Source organism: Theropithecus gelada, chromosome 7b, assembly GCF_003255815.1.
Source record: "Theropithecus gelada isolate Dixy chromosome 7b, Tgel_1.0, whole genome shotgun sequence".
NCBI classification, from domain to species: Eukaryota; Metazoa; Chordata; class Mammalia; order Primates; family Cercopithecidae; genus Theropithecus; species Theropithecus gelada.
The window spans coordinates 86,804,990-86,822,778 of NC_037675.1; the positions used below are offsets into that span (position 1 = coordinate 86,804,990).

The 17,789-nt window shown below is 36.9% G+C and overlaps 1 long non-coding RNA gene across 1 annotated transcript in view; it reads left to right on the forward strand.

Annotated features, from left to right (window-relative positions):
- Positions 1 to 13,717: 13,717 nt before the first annotated feature.
- Positions 13,718 to 17,789, forward strand: part of LOC112629333 — a 26,754-nt gene continuing 22,682 nt past the window's right edge. Inside the window, exon 1 of the long non-coding RNA XR_003120578.1 lies at positions 13,718 to 13,762. This is a non-coding gene — a long non-coding RNA (uncharacterized LOC112629333). The remainder of the gene's footprint in view (positions 13,763 to 17,789) is intronic.

A 17,789-nucleotide genomic window follows, 5' to 3' on the forward strand; every position in this document is an offset into this window, starting at 1 on the left:
AGATTAAAGCGTGGGTGTTTTCTTGGTTTTGTTTGTTTTTGTTTGTATTCTTTACAGTTTTGCAGGTTTTTGCATGTGAAGAGGTCATTTTCATTTTTACTTGAATTTTGTTTCGTTTGCAGTGAAGTCTTGCATATGCTTCATCCAGTTGTTTCACTTAAATCAAGACTGAAAGGAGCCTGATGAAAGGAGTTACAAGGTTTAGGAAGACAAACTGATTAATACAATACTTTCTTGGCCTTCCCAAACAATCTTGAAATTCCAGATGTTTCTCTGTTAGCTTCCTCCATATAAGCCCAAAGTTAGACCCCAGTATCTCCAATATTTCAGTATAGAGGATATAAAAGTATTCATACACAAGGCACTCATAATGAATAAAAACACAATTCAACCCTGAAATGTGTGCAAGGGTGAAGATAGAAAAATTATAAATCACAGTTTGGAGAGTGGCAGCCAATTCCTCATTCCCTAACACTGTCTACAAAACCAGTAGGATTAAAAGCTTGCAGTTCATTTTTAGATAGCTTCTTGTCAGGCGATAGCACTCACAGAGTAGCTAGCCTTTAAAGGGATTTCCCGTTGCTTGCTAATTTAACACCGGACACAGGATAGCTTAGAGGAGAAATAAAGAGGTCATGACGAAGTTAGAAGGAAAAGGCTGTGCGTGTTGGGAATATGATACACTAGTTACAGTGAAATTCCACTAAAATGAAAACATTCAGATTACTGTACAGACCTCACACTAATAGGATTGAAACAGCAGTTTCAGCCTCTTCCCTAACTGAATCTACTTGAAACATTGCTGAAGGAAGTACGAAACGACACGAGGAAATATATTTAAATCCATGCATTGATCAACTCAAAGATTAAATATGTTAAGCACTTAACCAAAAGTGCATATTGGACTCTGGTTAATTCAGGGATTTTATTAAATCATTTCAGTTTTTTCTTTGGCATTCAAATACGTTAACAATTGTGATTCAGTAAGGAAACTACTGGTGTCAAATGATGGATTCCTGATGCCTACTTGAATATCGTAAAGGCATCTCAAACTCAGCATGACTAAAGTAACCCATCATCCTCTCAACCTGGTCCACTTCCGTCTTGGAGAAGTCATCATGCCATACTTACTTTGCAGGTCACTCTCCCTCATGTGCTGGCCAATATTGGTCCCCTCATTATTCCTGAAAAAACATCATGTTTCACATAGAGCAGGCTCTGGAGTCCGACTCCACCTGTGTTTAAATCCCCCACTACCCTCAAGAGTTATGTGCTCTCCGCAAAGTGAGTTGACTTCTCATTGCCTCAATTTCCCCATAAATAATAAAAGTACAGTGAGAGCTTTGTATTTCATACCACCCCAAAGGAGGTACAGAAGTAAGAATCACTTTTTAAAATCTTTAAATCAACGGCAAAATACGTGATGTTGGATATTTTCTGTGACATCAGTGTCTTCTCAAACAGATTCACAGCAGCCCCTTTGTCTTGAGTATTAGCGTAGCCAATGTTCTTCTGTATTACAGACTATATGATATATAATTATTAATAAATAGTACACATATTGTTACAGAATATATTATACTCCAGCCCTTATATGCACAAGTTGGTTTGGATCTAAAGAGCCACCTCAATAAAACAGTAACCCTATGAATTATAGAATCGAGTCAAGAAGCAGGTACTTGCGCTGTAGGATTCGTGGGGCAACCAAAGGTAGCACAAAGGCATGAATACAGTCTTAGTCACATCAGACCCCCTGTATTTTCTCCGTCTCAGTGCTCTCCCCAGCACTGTGTTAGTTGGCAAAGGTATTAGCCTGAGCAATAGAGCAAGGAACGCATCTTTGTAGTACTTAAAATGGATGCTTTGCCTATAGGTAACATGAGGAACCAGGCTGGTCAGATATTCAGTGGCAGGTTCAGTTGTCCCTGAGTGCAGTTCATAGGGGAGGGAAGAGTCTGTAGGAAGTGAACTTCCCTTTAACTGAGACCCAGTCCTGTTTTCATGTACAATACAGTAAAACAGTAGAATGGAGAACGTGGTGGGAAGGAACGCATATTTAAATATGCATATATTTAATTCATATGCATATTTGAATAAGTAAGAGGGGATGTATTATTTCTAACTTACTTAAATTTTCAGAAGACTGAATGAGATGATATTAATACCTCCAAAAAAGGTAAACATTTAATAGATGTTAGCAATTTATTTTCTTTCTTATTCATTACCTGTTAGTGGAAGTCCAAAATCTTTCACACAAGACCATTCTCCTCCTTGATTTTTCATGAACCAAGATTAGTGGCAAGGGAGAGTCACTCCGTCAAGCCAGGTGAAGAGAAAAAGCGCTCGATAGTCTAATTAGTTTGCTGTATCTTACTATTCTATCTCGGCCAAATGACAACCCTTCTGAATGCGTGTACTACACAGTGAATATTGCTTTACTGGCATGGTGATAGCAGTCTTGTTTGCCCATATTCCTGTATAGTACTTAGTATTACCTGACACTTCATGCTCCAAGATTATAGAAATGTTAATGCACATTAAAGATGCTCATTTTTTTTTCCCCAGAGCTAGACATTTTGCTGAATCCAGAGGACTTTCAAACCGGACTCACATTCTATGGCAAACTATCCCTGTTAAAAAATTAACTGTTTAGGTAGTGTGGCTTGATTACTGTTTTGATCTTCTCTCCTTCTAATGAGGAATTTTTCTCTGAGGTCCTTTACAGCAAATTGTCTTTGATGCAGTCCCCACAGGTACTGATGTCTATTGCAGATTGTCAAGATAAATGCAGCAGTTGCTTCAATTCCTGTATATATGCCCTTTGTCACTCTTCTATCAAGAGGTGGAATCTACTTCTCCCTCCTTAGAATTTGCAAGCCCTGTGGCTTGCTTTGGCCAACTAAATATTGTGGAAGCAATGCTTTGTGCCTTCTGAACAAGGCCTCAGGAGGCCTTATTTATTCTATTTTGAGACACTTGTGTTTGTTTCTACTACATGAAGAAGCCTGAGCTTGCAACCTGGATGATGAAATGATATGTGGAGAGAAAGACCCAGCTAACAGGCAGCCCCAAACTCCAAACATGTGTATAAGGCTATACTGACCATCCAGTCAAAGTCATGTCAACAGCTGACTACAGCCACATGAGTGATCCCAAGTACAGCCAGCAAGTAGAACCACCAGCTGATCCCAGCTCAGATTTCTAAGAGAATTAGGAGCAATTAAAATGGTGGTGGTTTTATGCTGCTAAGTTTTTGGGTGCCTTCGTCACATAACAATAGATGGCTTATAAATGAGCTTGGAATCCTGGGAAGAAAATGCTGAAATTTCTATTCCTTTCATTCAAGGAACCTGCCTGGGCTTCTTGTACAAATTAGTTTCCCCTCTTCAAGAGTTCTCCAGGAGGAATAGCATTCTTATGTCAAATCACACCTATTCTTTTACACTCTTCCTCATGGAAAATATTATACTCTGGAACCTATCTATCCGTGTCTATTTATCTATTTAACGAATATAGAAAGACTACACATGTGCCCATTTTTTCTCATGAGACTATCTCCAACTTGAAGATAGAAGTGATGGCCTTAATTATTAAATTATTTTTAAAACTACTTTTTACTATCACCAATACATCATATAGCTGCATCATAATTTATTACATTATTTTCCTATTATTGGATATTTATACTACTAAAATTCTATTAAGAGTATAGTTTATATACATATTTGTTCACATTTCCAGTCTTTCCTTCAATACAGAATCCTAGAAATACCATTACTAGAGAGTATAAATCTCTTTTTAAGATTTTAGTTACAACTAAAGTTGCTTTCTAGATAGGCTCATAGAATGCATATCCTTATCTAAGGTAGGTCAAAATAGCTATCTCAGCATTTCCTTGCCATTATGGACTATTAACTTTGTAAACAACTGTTGAATGTTTGATAATAAAAAAATAGTATTTTGATTGCTACTGCCACTTCTTTTCGTTTAGCAATGTTTTCATAATATTTTCTTTTTGGATAATTTTCTTCTACTCTTTTTTTTTTCTCTCTTTTTTTAGATGTGATCATTCTCTGTTGCCCAGACTGGAATGCAGTTGTGCTGTGCAATCAGAGCTCACTGCAGCCTCAAACTCTTAGGCTTAAGAGATCTTCCTGCATCAAGCTCCTGAGTAGCTAGGACTACAGGTACAAGACACAACAGCTGGCTAATTTTTAAAACATATTTTTGTAGAGATGAGGTCTCTTGATATTGCCCAGTCTTCGCTTAATCTTTTATATTCAAGTGATCCTCCTGCCTTGGCCTTTCAAAGTGCTGGGATTACAGATGTGAGCCATCAAGCCCAACCAATCTTCTTCTACTCTTTATCTACTTGTGGATTAACCTGGAAAGTACTCATTTTTCACATTACTTTGTTAGAATGTTTGGTATTTTAATGATAGTTATGTGAAATTTTTCTGCATGTTTTTATATGTGAAAAATAACATTTAATATTCATAAGAAAAAATGTTGTGGAACAAATATTTATTCTATTGAAGAGCCCACAAGCTCCTCATTTTATCACACTTTCTCTCTTTGACTAAATAAGTATATAAAGGTGTTTTACAGGGTTGAACACAATTTAAATTTTCTTACGAAAATAAATCTTTACTTACCCAGGTGTAAGCTAGTTTGTAATAATAAAAGACTACGAGCCTGGATTTCCAAAAAAAAAAAAAAAAGAAAAAGAAATACTTATGAGAAGCAAATTACATAAGAGACATTAATCTCAAAGCTTATTAGGCAGTTAAATTTCTTCTAAGTAAAGCTGTTTCTCAGCCTTTAAAAAAAAAATCTAAAGTCATACTTCACAAGCAACCGCTAATGGTATCTTTTGGTGTTAGTAGAATTGATAAAACTATGTTTGGGGGCATAACTTCATTGGACTCTTTGAAAAGAGATTTTAAGCAATAAGGTCTCTATACCACCAACAAAAGTGGTAGGGGTGCTTGCTATATAAATCGTCTTACATACAAGCGTTTTTATTTCTAAGCTTCCTTCTGGAATTCAGATCATAATTTCCACAAGAAAAAAGGAAATCTGGTGTTTCTGACCCACAAAATCCTTGGCATCAGAAGTTGGTGGATGAGACTGGGTAGGAAGTGGTCCCTTCGTGTCTGCATTTCTTGTTGACTTTCCTAGACCAAACTATTCACCCTTCAACTTTGCATCCCATCCATGCAGATGTCTCAATTGATCTTAAATATTAATACTCAGCTTAAAACTCACAACTATGTTTTCTGTAACCAGTCTTCTTTCTCTTTCTGAGGGAAAAAAAAAAAGTGGCTTCAAGAGGGTGGAAGGTAGTATAAAACTTTTGGTGAATGACCTTCTTGCTTCTTGGAATTTTTATTGCCATGGAAACTACAACCACAATCCTTTCAAAGAGTTCTGGCTTAAGCACAGTCAAAGTCAGATTGTTGCAAGGCCCTTTGGAATAACCAGCACCTTTGCACCCTTTCTCTTAGCCTGGGTAAAGTTTGAATCCTGGAACTGGGCTTTGTGGAACAGCACAGTGGACATTTTCTGGCCTGCTGTGTTGCCTCTTGTACTATGCAGAGGAGAGTTTCATTGAAATCTTTGAGGTATGACTTTGTACCTGTACAAATGCTCCACATGTTAGTCACTCAATTTTAAATAGAAGTTTTACCTTTTTAAGAAGATCTGTTTCTCCTGTATAAATTTGTCACTTGTATTGAAATTATAGATGCACAAGATTCATTAATTTTGAAATTGTTCTGCAAGTGTATCCTGATTCCCATGGATGATTTTCATCCTCTGCATTTACTTCATCAAAAAACAATTAGCTTGGAAATTACACACGTGTTTCAAGAAAAGTCCTGATTTTGCTGCTTTATGACTAGGACCATTCAGGATATGAAATAGGAGGCATGAAACAGCTAGAGTTTAAGATAAATAGATGTAGAACTAACAAACAACAAAATTGTGGCCACTATCCTCAAATAAGCATAGGCTGAGATGTATTCCAGAGAATGCCTATAAAATAATTTTTTAAGTTAAATCCCAAGAAATTCACTTGCTGAAGTGGAATGCTGAAACAAAGAGATCCGAAAACAGAAAATTTAAGGTTCTAAGACTTTGCTTGCTCTTTTTATCAATACTGCTTAAAATGCTGTAAGTCTCATTTTCATTACATTAGATTTCTCAGCACTGAAAGGAGATAAGTTGTCTGCTTAAAACCAAAAAATATATATAAATTGACTATTTCATACAGGTAAGAGTAATTTAAGCCTAAGACCTAAGGTATGGTACTTGTTTTACTTCAATTATCTTCTTTCCTGGCTAACATTAGAAAATATTAATATATTGGTAATATTTGACTTTTTAGAATATATTCTGCAAAGCAATTGTAATTCCCCCACATATTTTTGTACACATCAACTAATGGACATTCCGATCCCTACATAAGATGAAAACGGCTCTCTAAGTATATAAGTAAATTAATAATGATCAAATTCACCCCTGTTTAATCACTCAATTATCAAGTCACTAAGAAAGGCTGAAGAGTTCAGTAAGATAATAAACATATACCCACCCTCTTGGGAAGGTCCAGGAAAGCTATCATGTACTAGCATGTTGTATTGAACTGAGAAAGCAGCCTCAGAATAACATAGAATGAAAATCATCTCTTCTTACAGTTCACCAAGTTGAGGTGCAAATTAGGGTCACACATTGCTAATATTCCTATGATATGATTTTGAATTATCTACTGGCCCTTTTCACACGTTAGATTCCACTTGTCTAATCTCTACATACCAAAAACTCCAGGAAGCTTAATCAGCCAAAAGGTCAGTCCAGGTTACTATAAATTCACAGGGAATCAATCAGAAAACTTGTTCTGACTGCCTGAAGACCATCTGCTACTATGTTGGCTCAGCTTGCTGTTGAAGTAGGAAGTTCCATTAACTCATGTAATAGTTGTTGAAGTGTTGGTCCATCTACCTGGTGTGCATATGTGCATGTGCACGTGTGTGTGTATGTAAGTGTGCATGCATATGTCTGTGTATGTAGGAAACGCTAAAGAGTTTTAATTTGTGACTTGACAAGTATTTGAGAATGAGGGAGAGAAAGGGTCAGATTGTGGGTGGCCTTTTGGGCCAGGCTCAGGAGCTCTGACTTTGTTACAGGCAACAGAGAGTTTCAAGTAGAGGTATGAAAATCAAATTGAGCTTATATAACTTGCTTTGTTGCAATGTGAAAAAGGGACTAACAGGAGAAATGCTGAAAATACAGATATGAGTAGGAGAGTTTTCCAAATACAAGGGCCTGAACCAAGGCCAGTATTAATAGGAAAATGGGTATGTAGATAGTTGTAAGTATCCTTGTGTAACTTAAAATTTCATAAAGCATTTGAGATTTAATTTTAATTCATGCATATGAATCTGAATATCCTCTCTTTCAAAAAACTATATTGTTTTGTAAAGAGTTTATGAACTTGCCATTTAACTATTCATTTATCATCTGTTCGTTCATTATTCAAAACTTCATTTTCTGATGAAGATGATCAATAAATATTTGTTGAGGTTTCTTTTTTTTTTTTTTTTTTTTTTTTTGAGACGGAGTCTCGCGCTGTGTCACCCAGGCTGGAGTGCAGTGGCGCGATCTCGGCTCACTGCAAGCTCCGCCTCCCAGGTTCACGCCATTCTCCTGCCTCAGCCTCCGAGTAGCTGGGACTACAGGCACCCGCCACCACGCCCGGCTAGTTTTTTGTATTTTTAGTAGAGACGGGGTTTCACCATGTTAGCCAGGATGGTCTCGATCTCCTGACCTCGTGATCCACCCGCCTCGGCCTCCCAAAGTGCTGGGATTACAGGCTTGAGCCACCGCGCCCGGCCTATTTGTTGAGGTTTCTAAAGAAGTTAAGCAACATGAATATATTATCTTGGTTATTAGTTAAAGAGATTGCTATGCCATCATTTTAGGCTGACATCCATTCTGTTTTTGTTTCACCATTACAAAATTGAGGGGACAAGTCCACACTATGGCCAAATGCATTAACTGAAAGAGAGCAATCTTCACTAATAACCCAAGTTGTTTTCAAAGATTGAGGATAAACTTCCAAGGATTATTAACCTAACAGCATGATTATTTTGCATGATTCTAAAGATCCTCTATAAGTTCATCAAGTCATAATGTTTGAACATTCTAGTGGTCTCTGCATTACTGGCTGACTGAAGAGTTGCAAGAGAATGAAGGAGGTTTTGACTTGTCAGTCATACTCAGTCTTCACCGAGAAGTCAGGTGTGTGTGCCAAAGGTCTAAATAATCCGAATCAAATGACTAAAATGATTAAATTAAAGCCCCCCTCAGTTCTGCCTTCCGTGTATTTTTATGCCTAGCCTCTTACTCTGTTAATTCCTATGAATTGTAAGTGATCATTGTCCCTTCTTCAACAGTATTCCTCTTCAACCAAAAAGAAAATTCATAAAATAAAATCTACATAATTGAATCTCCTAAGGATTATTGGAAAACTACAATAAAGCATTTTGTCAAATGAATGTGCTGAAGTAAAAGAAAATAAATAATCAAGTAATAAAATGGATTTATAATGATTGTAGGTTTTCCCCTCCTTAACTGATTTTTAATGCATCTTTGTCTTTCTTAAGGAAAATATTTTTAGAGCTATTATGTTTTTTAGCCATGCAGTATTGCAAGGGAAGTTTATATTTAAATAGATTCAATTGGTTGTTGGGTGAAATGATTAGAAAGTCTTGGGAAAATAAATTGTCAAATAATAAGAACTTGTCCATTTCTCATGGAGCGTGGGCTTCACTTTCTGACTCTCTGAGAATCCTGCAATTACAAATAGTCATTTAATAAAAATGAGAATCAGTTTGCATGCTCCTGTTCCTAGAAACGCAAATACAATGTACAGGAAAAGAATTTGCTTTCAGCATTTTAAATTGAATTTACCATGAAGTTGTAATATGAGTTCCCTCAAGTTCTTTTAAATTAATATTTAATATTCTTACTTAGTGTAACAATTTGGTAGTAATATGGGTTTATGAAAAGATAATAGGAAAAATAGAAATAAAATGTTTGGCAGCTGTCTTTCCTCTTGCCTTTTTCTCTGAGTGTGAGTTGTGCTGAGGCCACAACGAGGCCTGCTAAGCCTGTTTTGGGTTTTGTAACAGGATACCATACACTGGGTAATTTATAAAGAACAGTGGCTTATTTCTTACAGTTCTGAAGGCTGAGACATACAAGATCAAGGGGTGGCATCTGGTGAGGGCCTTCTTGCTGTGTCATCCCATGGTGGAAGGTGGAAGGACAAGAGAGCACAAGAGAAAGAGAAGGGATGAACTAGCTTTTATAACAATCCCATTTTCGCAATAAGAACCTACCTCTGTGATAATGACATTAATCCATTCTAACCACCTCTTAAAGATTCCACCTGTCAACACTGTTGCATTGGGGATTAAGTTTCCAACACATGAATTTTGGAGAACACATTCAAGCCATAGCACATGCTAATCAGGTGCTAAAGTTAGCTCTCTATTGCCTACATACCAATGTATGGATCCCACATGGTTTGAAAGGATCAAGTCTTTCAGCACTTATCAACTTAAAGATACATCAGTATAAAAATTCTAAAAGAATAAGTTATTTTAGTGGTCATCTGGAAAGCAATATAAACATAGTCAGTTTTCAGTTGGTCTAGAAATAAGAATGTTGACGGGCACATATCTCCTATTCATATGTCCCATTTGTTGCTTGAATCAAGTTACGGACAACTTTTCAGCCTGCGAACATTTAACATAAAAGAATTTCATTGAAATGCAAAGTTATTTTTATTCTCATAGTGCTATGTTAACATTTTGATACTGAGAATAACGATAGTCCTACCCAATATGTTTGGATACTGGCTAACATCTGTATCTATTTTATTATATGTTTCAAGATAGGATGAGATAGGAGTTAGATCATTCCTGTACTAAAATGAGACTGCCCATTAGGTTGTACATGTAAGAAACACCTGGCACAAAGAGCTTTGCCATTTCATGTAGATTCTCCTCCATTTACCCAGGAAGAGCCAGGATAGAATGAGGCACTCATTAGAAATGAATAGTCTCTTAATTCCTCTTCCTACCAGCGACCCTTTCAGTAGAATGAATATTTATTTAGATAAACAGCATGGTGGTCCATATTCCGGTTTTAATCTTTCTTCAGATACTTGTCCCAGAAAGTCTTTTATTTCAAGGTTTTTTACTGCGTTGTTGTCATTTGGTTTGGGATTGTTTAGATTCATTATTTATCTTACATGCTAGCTATGCCTTTTAGTCCATGGATGCCATTGAATTTATTTTTATTTTTCTAAAACTTGGCACAATTTCTATAACATAAGAAACACTCAATAAATATGTTTCCATGGTTTTGTTTAGGAGGGAAAAAATGAATATTATGTTTATGTTGCTAATCATAAGCACAGACCTCTCTTGCTGTACATACATATTATCCCGCAATTTAAAAATTGAACTCTTTTTTCTTAGAATGAACATGTAAAGAGAGACAGAGAGTAGGAGCAGAGGTACTAGTAAGAAACTGTGTGCTCTGTATATGTGATAAATCTATCCTTAATAAACTAGTAAGTTCTTGTTGTTTTTCTTCTTCACTCTTTTCTCCTCTTCTGTTATCTTTATTACATGAATTAATTCTCCTGAAATAAGTCTATCAAAATGGAAATTTGAGACAAAATATATAAGCACTATGAAAAATGTGTTCTATCTCTTTCACAAATACACACATACACATATACACACACTCTCTCTCAGTCACAAACAAAACCTTCATGCAATGTTAGAGCTGAATGAAAAGTTAGAGAACATTTTCTGCGGCTTACTCTTCACAGGGGATTATGTACAGAGAGCTCTGATTGGGAATATGCATTATAGAGTCAAACACACCTGGATTTCAGTCTGCAGACATTTGTTACTTAAGTTTCAGTTTCTTTATCGATAAAATTGGCATAATAATACTAATTTATCGGGGTTGTTTAGTATGATAATAAAATGATGTGCTTAAGGTGTGTGTTGCTGTATGTAGAACATAGCTGCTCAATAATTTTAGCAATTATTTTTTCCTGAATCATATATGAAAATGAGGTGGTATATTTGCTTATGGCTTTATCGTGAATGTGTTTTTATAGACATGCTCTAACTGACTTTAAATTTCACAAAGAATGATTGTCAAAGTCAATAAAACTGCAGCCTGTTGCATTTTGTCTTTTACAGGTATGTAGTGAATGAGAAGAAATAGTGTGACATTATAAAAGAAGCATTGCAATAGGAAAAACGTGAGTTTCAAAACTTTGGTCTGACACCCTTTTTGTATAAACTTGAACCCGTCCCCTGGTGGTTTTGGGCCTGAGTTACTTCACCTTATAAAGAATTACATGATCTCACTCACAGGAAGGCAGAAATCTGGGCCAAACCCTTGGTTTTTCCAGTCATTTGCAGATCAGAACTCTATATTCCTATGAATGGCTTTTTCATATGTATTTATCTTACGCTTTTTTAACATGAAGTTGTCATGGACTAAGTAGAAAGAAGCTAGACCAGCATAGTTCAACAGAAGTTTCTGTAATGAAGAAAACGTTCTTACCAGAAATTAATATGGTAGCATTAGATGGCATGGTATCTAATGAATCAGTAATTAATATGGTAGCAATAACCAGGGGGATGGCTATTTAGCACTTAAAATATTGATAATATGACTCAGGTACTGAATTTTTAATTGAATTTTAATTAATTTAAATTTAAATTTAAATATAAAGAGCTACATGTGGCTGGTGGCTAGACCACGGGACAGAACAGACAAGACTACAGGAAGTCCTCAGTTAACGTCCCCAGTGTATTTTTGGAAACTGCCACATTTTAAGTGAAATGACACACAACAAAACCATTTTTTTCATCAACCTTATAAAAAGAAGACGTTGAAGAAAATGATGTTATTTGAGGACTTGCTGTGTATCTTTCACTTTAAGTCACAGTTTCTAAGAATCAGTGGATGATGTTAATTGAAGACTTACTGTACAGAAAAGGGTCAAGTCAGATGCACCCTGAAGGCCTAGTTATTGTGTTAAAATAGATTTGGCAGATTATTAAAAGAGCTCATCTGTTTTTAGAATAACAATATACATGAGCTCATGAGAGCAAACATGCTTCAAAAGGAATCCACTTATGTGTGACAGAGCCTTGACATGGGAAGTGGTAATATCCTCTACTTAATTTTTAATTGGCAAATAAAACTGAAATATATTTATCATGTACATTTTTTGAAATACATATACATTGTAAAATGACTAAATCAAGCTAACACATGCATTACTTCACACTCTTACCATTTTTTTTTTTTTTTTTTTGTGGTGAGATCAATTAAAATCTACCCTTTTGGCAATGTCAAGAATGTAGTATATTGTCATTAACTGTAGTCACCACGTTGTACAATAATTATTTTTATTTCGTTTCTTCTAAATATTTCTCTATTGTATTAAAAAGGAGTGCTGCTGACGAAAACCTCGTGCTCAGAAGGCAGTGGGCTGGATTCCCACCCTATCTCATCTTGAGTCCTTTCTATTTTTGGGTTATCAAACAGTGCTGAGTGAAGGAGAAGAACAGTCATTTTGTAGAACAGAATTTAGAAATTTGTATTATGTGCTGCCCCGGTTTGTGGCACTGTATAAAATAAAAAAATTATTTTGGGTTATAATAGATCATTTAAGGGAATACTGGAAAAGTAGATCCCTTTTTAGTAATTGGGAAATCCTGTAAAATATCTCAATATTGTATTTAATATTTTTATCTATTTTACACACCTAATACTTAACAGTTTATTTAAATGAAACCTGAATACGAAATGCAAGATTTGTGTTTGTTCAAAAATTTTCATTCATTTTTCCGCAACTGTTTTTAAAAACTACAAAGCAATCATTTTAGTGTTTCACATTTCACAAGGCACTTCTATGAGCATATGTCATTTGGTTCTCAAAATAAAAGTCCTACTGCTCAGGTGTCATAGTGGTCCTGGCTTTTTGTCTGTTTGTCTGTTTGTTTGTTTCTAAGATAATGAAAGTGAGTTTAAGCCAATTTCAGTGACTCCAGTGGGCTCATAATTGAGTGTTAGAATCAGAACTTCAAATCCTGCGTCTTTGCTACTAAACTGCCCCACTCTCTACCCTACTTATCGTGCTGATTAGGTGGCTTTTCTCTCATAGAATCAATATGCCACCAAAAGGGAAGTTGCTTTCTTGCCTAATGCTTCTTTTGTTAGTTATACTTTGCCCCGGAGAAATTCTCCCTTTGGAATTTTGCAAGGGATAAAAGCAAGCCCTGCATAATGTGATTAATGGTTCTGAAAACCATTTTCCTTTTAAACTGCTTTGTGTATCATCTATGCTTTAGAATTATTTATTTTTATTTTTATTTAACTTGTTTGGCTTCCTCTTTCCTCCAACACACATCGCTTAGTGGGGGCCTACCCAGTACAGATTTAATTTTAAACGTGTATTTAAAGACACAATTTAAATACAATTTCCAGCACGGGTCTGGCTGAGTTTTCCTTCTTTCAATGTAGAAACTCCAGGAATGTCCGCTGTGCATGACATGAGGGCAGTTTTATTGACAGTTTATGCGGGCAGGGGGAGGTAAGCTCATATAACCTTGTTCCTTACAGAGGTGTAGAAAATCTCTAGCATGATGTAATGGTAAGCACTTGATGTTTTCTTCAGATTTTTCCTCATAAAAGGAACAGTTCTTACTGGAAAACTGTTCCAAACAGATGTTCATAACTCTAGCACTGGTATTGCTTACCCTTAGAGTATGGTAGGTCTTTGAACATTCTTCACAGGGTGCCTTATTCAAGAGTCATGACTTTATGTGCAACATTTATGTTCACATTACAATAAGACTATTTATGATACTATGGGTTTTGACGTTACTCACGGGGTCCTCAAGTTAGAGAGTCATTAATATGTCGAGCTGTCTTTGAGCTATACACTTTTTTCTTAATATTTTCTTGTTTTTAAATAGCATGCAAAGCAAGTACGAGACCAACTAAAACCACAAAATGTGAAAAGGTTAAAAATGAGCAGAAATAGTCACCATTTCCAGGTTATGATATACAAATATATCAACAAATGTCTATGTGTATGTTCAAATAAATATTTTAAAAGTCATGTGTAGATTTACTTGGCTTAAAAATGGACACCAGGAATATGAAAAAGGAGAAGACATTTAAGAACATTATTACAAAACAGTATCCATTGATCCTCTATGAAATATGCTTGTTTGTTTTGAGATGGAGTCTTACTCTGTCACCCAGGATGGAGTGCAGTGGCGCAATCTTGGCTCACTGCAACCTCCAACTTCCGGCTTCAAGCAATTCTCCTGCCTCAGCCTCCTGAACAAATGGGATTAGAGGCTTGCGCCGCCATGCCCAACTAATGTTTGTATTTTCGGTGGAGACAGGGTTTCATTATGTTGGCCAGGCTAGTCTTGAACTCCTGACCTCAAATGATCTGCCTGCCTTGGCCTCCCAAAGTGCTGGGATTACAGGCATAAGCCACCGTTCCTGGCCTGAAATATGTTTTTTTATGCAATTCTATTATGCTCAGTAACATTCTGACTTGAACATATGCAAAGTCAGAACTGTGGAAAGGAACTAACGACAGGGCTATTGGTTGTATTTTTTTTTTTTTTTTTGAAAATTAGATGAATAATTGTTGATTCCAGAGGCTTTAGTAAAGATTATATTCAGACAGAAACACAGTTTAAATCAAGCAATCGGTTGTCTATGGATGCGCTTACACAGTGAATGTAGCAAACAGCAGCTTAAATTGCAAGACTGCAGTGAGTACATGGACCTGGAAGCAGGGATGAGGGCTACTTGACTTCTAGTATGGTTGTTTAGGCACTTCTGGACGACTAATAAGAATTTCTTTTTCCTTTTAACTTTTATTTTAAGTTCAAGGGTACATGTCCAGATTTGTTACATAGGTAAACTAGTGTCACGGGGGTTTGTTGTACAGATTATTTCATCACCCAGGTATTAAGCCTACTACCTGTTAGTTTTTTTTACCTGTTCTTCTCCCTCCTCCCACCCTCTACCTTCCGAAAGGCCCCAGCGTCTGTTGTTCTCCCCCACGTGTCCATGTGTTCTCATCATTTGGCTCCCACTTATAAGGGAGAACATGCCATATTTGGTTTTCTGTTCCTGTATTAATTTGCTAGGGATGACCTCCAGCTCCAACCAAGTCCTTGCAAAGGACATGATCTTGTTCCTTATTCGTGGCATAGTATTCCATGGTGTATAGGAACCACATTTTCTTTATCTAGTCTACCACTGATGAGCATTTAGGTTGATTCCATGTCTTTGCTCTTGTGAACACTGCTGCAACAAACATATGCGCTCATGTGTTTTTACAAGGCCTCTGTTCTCACAGTCAAATATAACCTCTGACGCCTTGAGTCTGGGAACACACTCAAGACAGAGGAGAAGAGAGCAAAAGGAGAGAAAGGGTGAGAGGGGGACAAGGATTGTAAAACTAACTGTTGGGTACTATGCTACCCAGCGGAATGACAGGACCATTCATATCCAAATCTCGGCATCATATATATATGTGTGTGTGTGTGTGTGTGTGTGTGTGTGTGTGTGTGTATATATATCCATATAACAAACTTGCGCATGGACCCACTGAATCTAAAATAAAAGCTGAAATTACTTAAAAAAAAAAAAGAGGGGAAGGGAGAGGGAGGGAGGAAGGGAGGAAGAAAGAATACAGTGTGCAGTTTAGCATGAATCACGCTACAAAGCAGACAAATTTGTGTCACATAATGCTCATAATATGCATGGAAGCAGATAATGTTTTTGTTCCCAATTCACTGATGAAGTCAGTGAGGTTCTAACAGGTTAAGAACCGTGTCCATGTTACACACATAAAATGCTGTACCAGCTGGTCTATTGGAATCCAATGTCCACGTGCTGAACTTCGCTGGCAGCCTTTGACTTAAAACTGGAGGAGCGTAAGGAGAGGTACTGAATATGAAGTGGGACTATACGGATGGTGGACTGCAGGGTTGGACAAAGAGAACAGTTTGACATAGTATCTCCAAGGTCAGTGGGCAAGAGGGTGTTTACAAAGTTCTTCAAGGGAGGCAGCTGTGGCCAATAAAAAGGGAATTTCAGAGAGAATCATGGGAACCTAGGGTGCTGTGAAAGATTAAAAGACAGAGGAGTCCCACAGAGAGAATTAATGAAAGACCACAAGCACAGCGGGAAGGCCAGGTAGCAAGGACCCTGCTCAGGGTCAGGGTTCAAGGTCAATAGAGTAATGATATGAGCAGCATCAGGGGGTCCTCACATGTGACAAACCCCAGTAAGAGAAATGGCGTTTATTTCATCACCTAGAAAAACACTGTCCAAGAAATTTTAGTTCTAAGGAAAATGATCTGTATTTATGCTACTTAATGCAGAAACCACTAGCCATATATGTACTCGAAGTGTGGCTAGTGCAATTGAGAACGTGACATTTTAATTAAATTGAAATATAAATAGCCACATGGAGCTCATGGCTACTGTATTGGGCAGCACAGACTAGAGCTGTAGGATTACAGGCAGAGGCAAAATATAGATTGACCCATAACTGACATCAGATAGTAAGATAGCATTGATATCAAAAACAGAGACTGTTAGGCCTTTCAGCACTTTGTCAGGAACTCAGGTGAGAGTTGGACAGTGGAGGCAAAGCAGCTGTTCCAGGCCTTTTTTCTACTCTCACTGAAAGCAAATTCTTCTTTCTTTCTTATCAGGAATCTGGCTTGATATACTCTCTTTCATGTATGTTCAAGCTTATTTTCCTCTTCCCTTGCAAGCATAGTTATGTCTCTCCCACACTAAAAACAACACAAATTACCAGTAATAATAATAATGTAAATACTTCCTCAGCTTTCCTTATCCCTCCAGACACACCTGTCCCTCCCTTCTCCCTCACATTGCCAAGCTTCCTGAAAGAGCACCACATAGAAAAGATCTTCACATCTTTGTCTTTCATTCATTCTTAGCCTACTGATCATGATCCTCTTGCTGAAAACAGGCTCACTTCCCTGAAAATACTAATGTTGACAAATCCAAAGACACTCTTAATTTTTAACCTTAATTGAATCGTGTGTCCGCATTTGCCCATGTTAAACACTCTCAGAAAATCTCTTCTCTGTTGGCTTCAATACCATAATTCTCTCTAGACCTTTTTGTTCATTCTCTTGGTCTCCATATTTCATCCTTTTTTCTTTGCCAGTTTATTTGTCTACTTTTAAATGATGAGGCTCCATAAGGCTCTTCTTAAAGCTTTTGTTTTCTCCACCAAAAATATTTCCTGGTCCTTCTCATTCATTATAAAAATCTCTTGGGAGGCCGAGGCGGGCAAATCGCAAGGTCAGGAGACCAAGACCATCTTGGCTAACAGAGTGAAACCCCATCTCTACTAAAAAGACAAAAAATTAGCCAGGCATGGTGCCACGCACTTGTAGTCCCAGCTACTTGGGAGGCTGAGGCAGGAGAATCGTTTGAACCCAGGAGGCAGAGGTTGCAGTGAGCCAAGATCACACCACTGCACTCCAGCCTGGGCGACAGAGTGAGACTCCATCTTAAAAGAAAAAAGAAAAAGAGAAAGAAAGAAGAAAGAAAAAAAGAAAGAAAGAAAGAAAGAAAGAGAGAGAGAGAGAGAGAGAGAAAGA